Below are 7,548 nucleotides of genomic sequence, written 5' to 3'. Positions count from 1 at the left end.
GAGTGTCCTCAACCAAGGCAGTGTGCACGTAGTCCAGAAAGGCAGGCACCTGGGAGCCAGCCCTCTTAAACATGTCACCCACAGCCTTCCGGCCATCACAGGCAAAGCTCTCGAGGAGTTTGATGTCAGTGTCCCCGGACCGGGGCGTATCTGTTCTGTGCACGACTACATCAGACACGTCCCTTTCGGGGATGTCCCGGGGACCGTATCCGACTGAGACCATGACACTGTCAGTGTCTCCGTAGACAACAGGGCAGCTGTGCTGGTAGAACGTAGACACACAGTTGTTTACAACGGCAATCTGTTGCCTGCCGTGGCCAGATATGAGAGGCCCGCAGGGACGAGGAGCCGTTCCGTAGAAGGAGTTGGCTAGGACTTTACACTCTCCCTCCTGTAGCTTGTAGTAGACCCGCTCGGCCTCGCTGATGTCAGGGTTCTTGAGTTTCCTCTTGAACTCAGCTCGCTGGTTGAGATAGTACTCTACCGAGGAAGAGAATATGCCCGGGGCACGGATGAAGCAGCCTTGGGTCTGGTCGTACTTGAGAATGAGCGATGCGTACTGAAACCCCTCAGCCTCCCAGTTGTAACACACCCAACCCGATAGATCGTGGGGAAAGTCAACGGGAGGCCAGGGGATGGTGGTCTCAGGTGAGATGTTGAGAGCGCACATGATCGAGGGGTACATACTGGAGAAGTCAAAGGACAGCTCCAGACCCATGCCGGGCCCCGAGTAGTGTAGGCCAGTGAGTGGGTCACACACAGATCCTCCCTTCCACATGTCACTGTCACCATTGTCTGAGGCGAGATTAGGATCCCATCGCAGTCGGCTGTTCAGTTCCATGCCCAGGGGTCCCGCTTTCACTCTGAGGGTATCGAGTGTAAACTTGAGCTGGGGGATCTGAACCGAGTGAATGCTCTGCACAAAGCCGCAAAAGTTATCCCCTCTCCCGTGTACCACCACGTCTATATTGAGAGTGGCCCTACATCGATGAAACAGAGTTGATACTGGGTTGAGAACTTTAGCCAGCCTGGCGCACAGCTGTGAGTCGACCAAGTTGTAGACGAGCACGGCAAATAGACTCCTACCTCCGAGTCTGATCATCTCGTCCATGCTAGAGTAACCCACGTCCGCTAGCTTGCAAAGCTTTCTGGTGTCCTTTGGAACCTTTCTGTGTAGCTTCCTGACCTTGGAGATGACAAAGGGTGCCACGTCGTTCAACTTCATGCTGGTACACGCAAACTTTATATCTCTGGTCCCCGCCATCCTGTACAGATCTATGATGTTCATACCGCAGCTGTTCATCTTGAAGTGGCCCAGCTTGGCCTTGTCTTTGTTGAACGTTTGGATGTGCACAGATATCAGTTGGAGCTTGTACTCGGTCAAGGTTCCGTTGAGCAACACAGAGCCTACGCTCTTCAGCATCTCCTTGTACATATCAAGGTAACGTACGTTTTCAAACTGGAAGAACGGTACCATGTCATGGGCCAGGGCCTTGGTGACAAAGAGGCCGTACCAGGCTCGCAATAGCGAGGCTCCTCGTTCCTGGGTAACGGCGTCTCGGAACTTGGTGTAATTCGATTGAGTGTAAAAATGCACACGCTGCTCGATCACTCTCACATCGAATTCGGCGTTGAACACGTACAGCAGTTCTATGCCGTACTTGTACAGCAGTTGGATCATCTTCTCCAGGACTGCGAGTTCTCCGGAGCACGGGTAAAACATAATCCTTCTGACATCGTCTATACCGGCACCCCTGGCTAGTTCGTGGTCAGCCTCTGGTTGGTGGTTGTGTGTTACCTTACATTTGTTATAGACAACTATCAGCTTCTTCCTGTGGTGGTCAGGTGAAGTCTTGGGTATGTGGGAGTTGAGGATCACGAGAGAGATGCAGGTTATCTCGTGCTGCTGACCTGGCATGTCAGGAGATAGAGTAGGGATAGAGACGTGCTTACTATGTTTTGGCAATTGTGACCTGCCAGTGTCTAGCATGTGAACCAGCTTAGTCCTGTACTCTGTCATGCCCTCGACCGTACGCTCAGTGCAGTAGGGGAACCTGTAGGCGAATGAGTCGCATCTTAGGGACATGTCTCGGTATGATTTGTCAAACACGGTCTCAATGTCCAGACACGCTGCCTTGTAGAAATAGGCCACGTGTTTACTGTCAAAGAGCTTAGTCTCAGCCTCAGACAGGTCGTGATCATAGATGAGTTCGGATACTGAGAGCACCTGGTTCAGCTTGTTTGCAGACATGAAATAGACCCTACCGAACATGACATTGGAGCACAAGGCAGGCGTGTTACCGTCTCGAGCAATGTAGTAGCCCTTGTCGGGGCAAAAGTCTCCGAAAGTGAGTGCTCCCCTTACAGATTCTACATACCTTTTGGCCAAGGATATACATTTAAGCGGGAAAACGAGAGCATTTACTTTCCGCTTAATGTCATCATGGAGAACGTGGACGTTCACTGGCTCAGCAGCAAAGTGTTTAGACCAATTTCTACCAACCAGCTCCCAGGTCTCTTCCTCGCCATCCTGATCGCGACCCAAGTCTAGGTCATAACCCACAACAGGAGCTATACCAGTAACTTTGAAGTGTACCGTAGTGTAGATTTTGATATCTCGAGCCTGCACCACCAACCCTCTGCATAACAGCGCCTCCTCCTGTCTGTTAAAGAGGACAGACTTGATCATCACCCCTACCAGATTAGGTTCAAGGTCAGGGTTTACAACTCTACGCTCGGGGTAGATGTCAGGAAAGTAATCCACGAAAGGCACGGCTTTGTTCATGATTGTTACTCAAGAGACCTAGGGGACTTTATTTTACAGAGTGTAGTCACATATTTTCGTAGAACTACTGTTCAGTGACAACCTGAAACCCTTTGTATGGTATCAAGCATCCAACTGATGCTAAGATATCAAATGTTGAACTAAGGAGCATATGGAGAGCAAAGGATGAAAGATCTTAATCGAAACCAAGTACAGACCTACACAACCAGGGCTGAATTATCCGTTCAGGGCTGAATTACCCATTTGTGACCAAGTCTGAGGTACCCGACCACGGCTGGCTCATCACAACAGAGCTGAGTTATCCATTTGCGACCAAGTCTGAGGTACCCGACCACGGCTGGCTCATCACAACAGAGCTGAGTTATCCATTTGCGACCAAGTCTGAGGTGCCCGACCACGGCTGGCTCATCCGAGCAGAGCTGAGTTATCCATTTGCGACCAAGTCTGAGGTGCCCGACCACGGCTGGCTCATCCGAGCAGAGCTGAGTTATCCATTTGAGACTAAGTCTGAGGTGCCCGACCACGGCTGGCTCATCCGAGCAGAGCTGAATTATCCATTTGTGACTAAGTCTGAGGTGCCCGACCACGGCTGGCTCATCCGAGCAGAGCTGAATTATCCATTTGTGACTAAGTCTGAGGTGCCCGACCACGGCTGGCTCATCCGAGCAGAGCTGAATTATCTGTCTCCAGTCACATGCTCATCTATCCGAACACGGCTGACTTATCCAAATACGAGACACTGACTTCTCTGTTCAGAGCTGAAGTGTCCGATCCAGTCACGTGCTCATGTATCCGAACACGGCTGACTTATCCAAATACGAGACACTGACTTCTCTGTTCAGAGCTGAAGTGTCCGGTTCAGTCACGAGCTCATCTATCCAAACACGGCTGACTTATCTAACTCAGACAAACTGACTTCACTGTTCAGAGCTGAAGTACCCTGTCAAGGACATGAGGTTTAGTGTAACATGTATGCCAAGGAGTTAGGAAGTAGGCTCTAGGGCTCTCAATTGTGTTAGACCAGAGAAGACAACACTATCAAAGCATGGCCACTAAGAAAAATACAACGGTGTCAACCTATTGTAATGTTTTGCCTCACAGACAAGCAAATACAGCTGTGTTAGAAACAGTGAACGTGCCTTCCAATAGGAGAGCCTTCTTCTTAGCGGTTGACAATGACATACTACACGATAGGATATCAGATGAGCTGTCTTTCGGAGCGTTGTCACCAAAGGACAGAGCTACTTTCCAATTTCTCCTTTACCTGACATATTGCTGCAAAGGCGAGGTTCTCCAAGTGACTCTGGAGAACACAGATTTCTGCAGTATGTCACCACCTATCAGAGAGGATTTTGCTCAGGGGCGCCTATTCTGTTTTATCCTAGACATGAGTAACGAGGAGCCATGTGAAACAAATACGCCGTCGTCTAGCCTCGGTGTACAGTCCCAGTTAAGCACACTGGCCGCCTCTGGTGATACGGATGGGGATGTGTCCAGTACCCAGTTGCTCAGACTCATGAACATGAGTGTGAACATGGATGTGTTCAGAGGAGATGGCGCCAGGTCTGACACCAATTACGACACGTCCCCACATCAAGCAACTGACAATGAGATGACAGAAGCCTTTGAGGAGGCGTTCAACGCTTTCATGCGACTGCAATTGGTTAGGAAAAGGGCATCATCCGTCAACAATGCTATGATAGTGATGAGAGACAGCAAGGGAGAGCTAGGCTCCATGTTCGACTGGGTGGATATCCGCAGTGATACACTGAATGCTACCAAGGTGGATAGGAAGAAGGTGAAGGAACTCCAGGGTTCCATGTACACCCCAGCCTGTCAGTCAGGGAGGCAGGTGGTTTCCTTACCGGAGTCTATAATGGACCTAAATCTCAATGTTCTGGAGACCTCCATAGGGAGGATCACAGACAGTACAAGCAAAGGTGAATCCAAGAACCTGTTCCTAGCAATCATGTCTAAGCTGACGTGCGTGCAATGGCTGAACCAGAAGGTTGTTGAAACGTGCTACAACTCGACCATTCCAGAGGATGTGAGATTTGTGGAAAGACTGAAACGTTTCACGGTCGATCTCAACAGGTCCTCTGGAGGCATGGAGGTTGACATCAGAGGTCTCTTGGTATTCAGGTACTCTGTGGAGAAACTCATTGACAGGGAGAACCCGGACCTATTTCTCAACTCTCTGATCCACAGGCACATGCCCGTCACCAAGAGCCGCATTGCCAGGGTATTACGTGATGTAAAGAGTAGACGCAGAACTAAAGCTATCGCGTCTTTGCTGAGGAAAGGACAGTGTTATTGCAAGACGAGGCTCACCAAGGACCACATTGGAGCGTGTAGCGGAGAGTGTCAGACCTCATATTCTTGTTTCTACAATGCCTCAGAGGATCACCCCTTCATTGTGAGTAAAGACGACCACAGCTACTACTTTGCGCACCTGTACCCTCATCTGGGTAAACTGGAGCGCCTCAGCAAGGAAATGAAAGTCAGGTACAGAGGCCGCAGACAGTTCGAGAGCATAGTGGATATGGTGTTCAATATCCTTGTCAGGCACCAGTTCAGTGTGAAAGACTCACTATACCAAGGTTTGACAGACGTGATAGACGACAAAATGAGAAACTCGAGCTTGTCTCTCGGTCACGACCTCACCGAGATACACGAGTCGTTATACCTGGCGCCTGGAAATGACGATGACTGTCCGGAGCATTCGGACCCTCTGAATCCGGTGAAAGTGTACGACCAAGCATTGGTGCGCTACTTGTTCTGTGACAGCCTTCAAGTGGGAAGGTTGTTTCAGGCGTCTACGACGTTCAATTACATTATCACCAACACCGCTCCCAGGTACACCATCGAACGGATTATGCTCTTAAACGTTACGGGTCCCGGTGAAGGTAAGAGTTACGCAAACAACGTGCTAAACTACCAGTTCAGGACGGTGAAAGGCTGCATAGAGACGCTGACGTCTTTCACCCCGCAATCCTTCAAGTACAAGCAGAAGAGGAACTCGTGTGTAGTCATGATAGACGATGCTCATATATCACACGAGAAGAACTTGAAATCAGTCGACAAAGAGTCCAACGTGATCCCCAATACGTTCAAGAACCTGTTAGACACCAGCGTACTGGAGAGCGATGTGGTAACCAGAGACATGAGCAGCGGCAAGGTGGACACCGTGAAGTACCACGCTGTCCACAACTGCGGCTTTGTGTGGAACACCAACACAATGGGCTTTGTGAGCGACGCTTGGGCCGACCGGTGTCTGATCATGGAATCTGAGTTTCCCGAGCATGTAACTCGCACGCGTAGCACCAATCAGATACAGGACACAGTAGTCAAACTCAAGATGGACCGTATAGCTGCCGTGTGTCTGTATAGGCAGAACCTGATACAGTCAGCGACCATGATTGCAGAGTCCGAGATAATGCAGTTCGGCGTGAGGTTCGACACCAGCAGGGATGCATGCCTTGCGGCATTATACGGTAGTCACATTGTGTGCACGGGAGTCGTCAGTCGGAGGGTTTCGTTCTGCATCAACCAGCTTGTGTTTGCTGAGGCCATGAAGTTGGCATGCCACTTTGTCTTTGACATATGGATCCCTCCGTGGACAGAGATTCCAGATGAGAAGGATTATCCCCACCTGAGGGGTTACATGAAGCAGATGAACAAGAACAGGCTGAAAGCTCTGAACCAGCTTTCCTTCGGACAGATCTGCCTAGAGACCAGCGCTGTCTACAAGCTGTGCACTGCGGCCTGTCTTCCGGACATATGTCCCCGTGCGGTCGACATACAGGGTCACTTTGCCTGCAAGGTGCTAGGGTACATCTTAACCCAGATCCATGAGCAGCAGCTGAAGACTAGTTTGAAAAATGGACACCTGTCCATTTTGGGTATAGATGCTATGTTTTTCTCTGATAAAGAGATCAAGGGTGGCAACGATGTTGCGAACGGGATGCTTTTGCTGTGCTCCACATGCAAGGTCCCGGCTCGGCAGGGTACGAACTCTGCTATAACAACTTACAAGCTGTGTACGTACAGATACGCCACGAACCACAATGCTCCGCATATCAGGAGAGGAGCCTCGAATCATTGCAAGAAAGTAGGTTCTGTCACAGTTCCACTTGAAGCGGTATATGATATCCTTGCCCTATACGCTCCAAGGTCTCACTCGGGCTTTTGGGATCAGTTGGGTGAAGCTATGGTGGAGGCTTACGAGAAAGGAGACTTCCAGGACGTGAATGCTTTCGGACAGTTTGCCAATGAAAGCAGTGAAGATCAGCCGCCTATGCCAAGATTGATATTCACCTTGGACTTCAACAAGGATCCGCTGCGGTCCGTAATACTGGAAGCCACGGCTGCAATAGAACCACTAAACGAACTCACTTTCAACAAGTGCGTGCTGGGAGGGGAGACTTTCCAGTGCTCTGCTCCCTTGTATTATGGGGGGGTTGTCAGAAAGGCAATGTCTCCGAATGCACCTAAGGAAGCCTATGATAAAAGACACCTGAAAGAATCTAGACTAGGCCCGAGCGGCACCTTTCACGGACCCAGACTGAGCGTTTACTCAGCGGAGTACTCTGGTGTACCCGTGAAAAACGTTAGCTCGTTTTGCACCACACGGACCGTGTATCACCAGGAAAAGATACTGTTGAGAGTGAACCGTGATACTCGCGGTCACTTAGCTGAGTTAGAGGAGGATTGGGAGTGGAAAGACGCGACCGACGTGTTCAACAAGGTTCACGGCACTGACG

The sequence above is a fragment of the Salvelinus fontinalis genome, chromosome 36 (genome assembly GCF_029448725.1).
Source record: "Salvelinus fontinalis isolate EN_2023a chromosome 36, ASM2944872v1, whole genome shotgun sequence".
In the NCBI taxonomy this organism is placed as follows: Eukaryota; Metazoa; Chordata; class Actinopteri; order Salmoniformes; family Salmonidae; genus Salvelinus; species Salvelinus fontinalis.
This window is presented reverse-complemented; position numbering follows the sequence as displayed.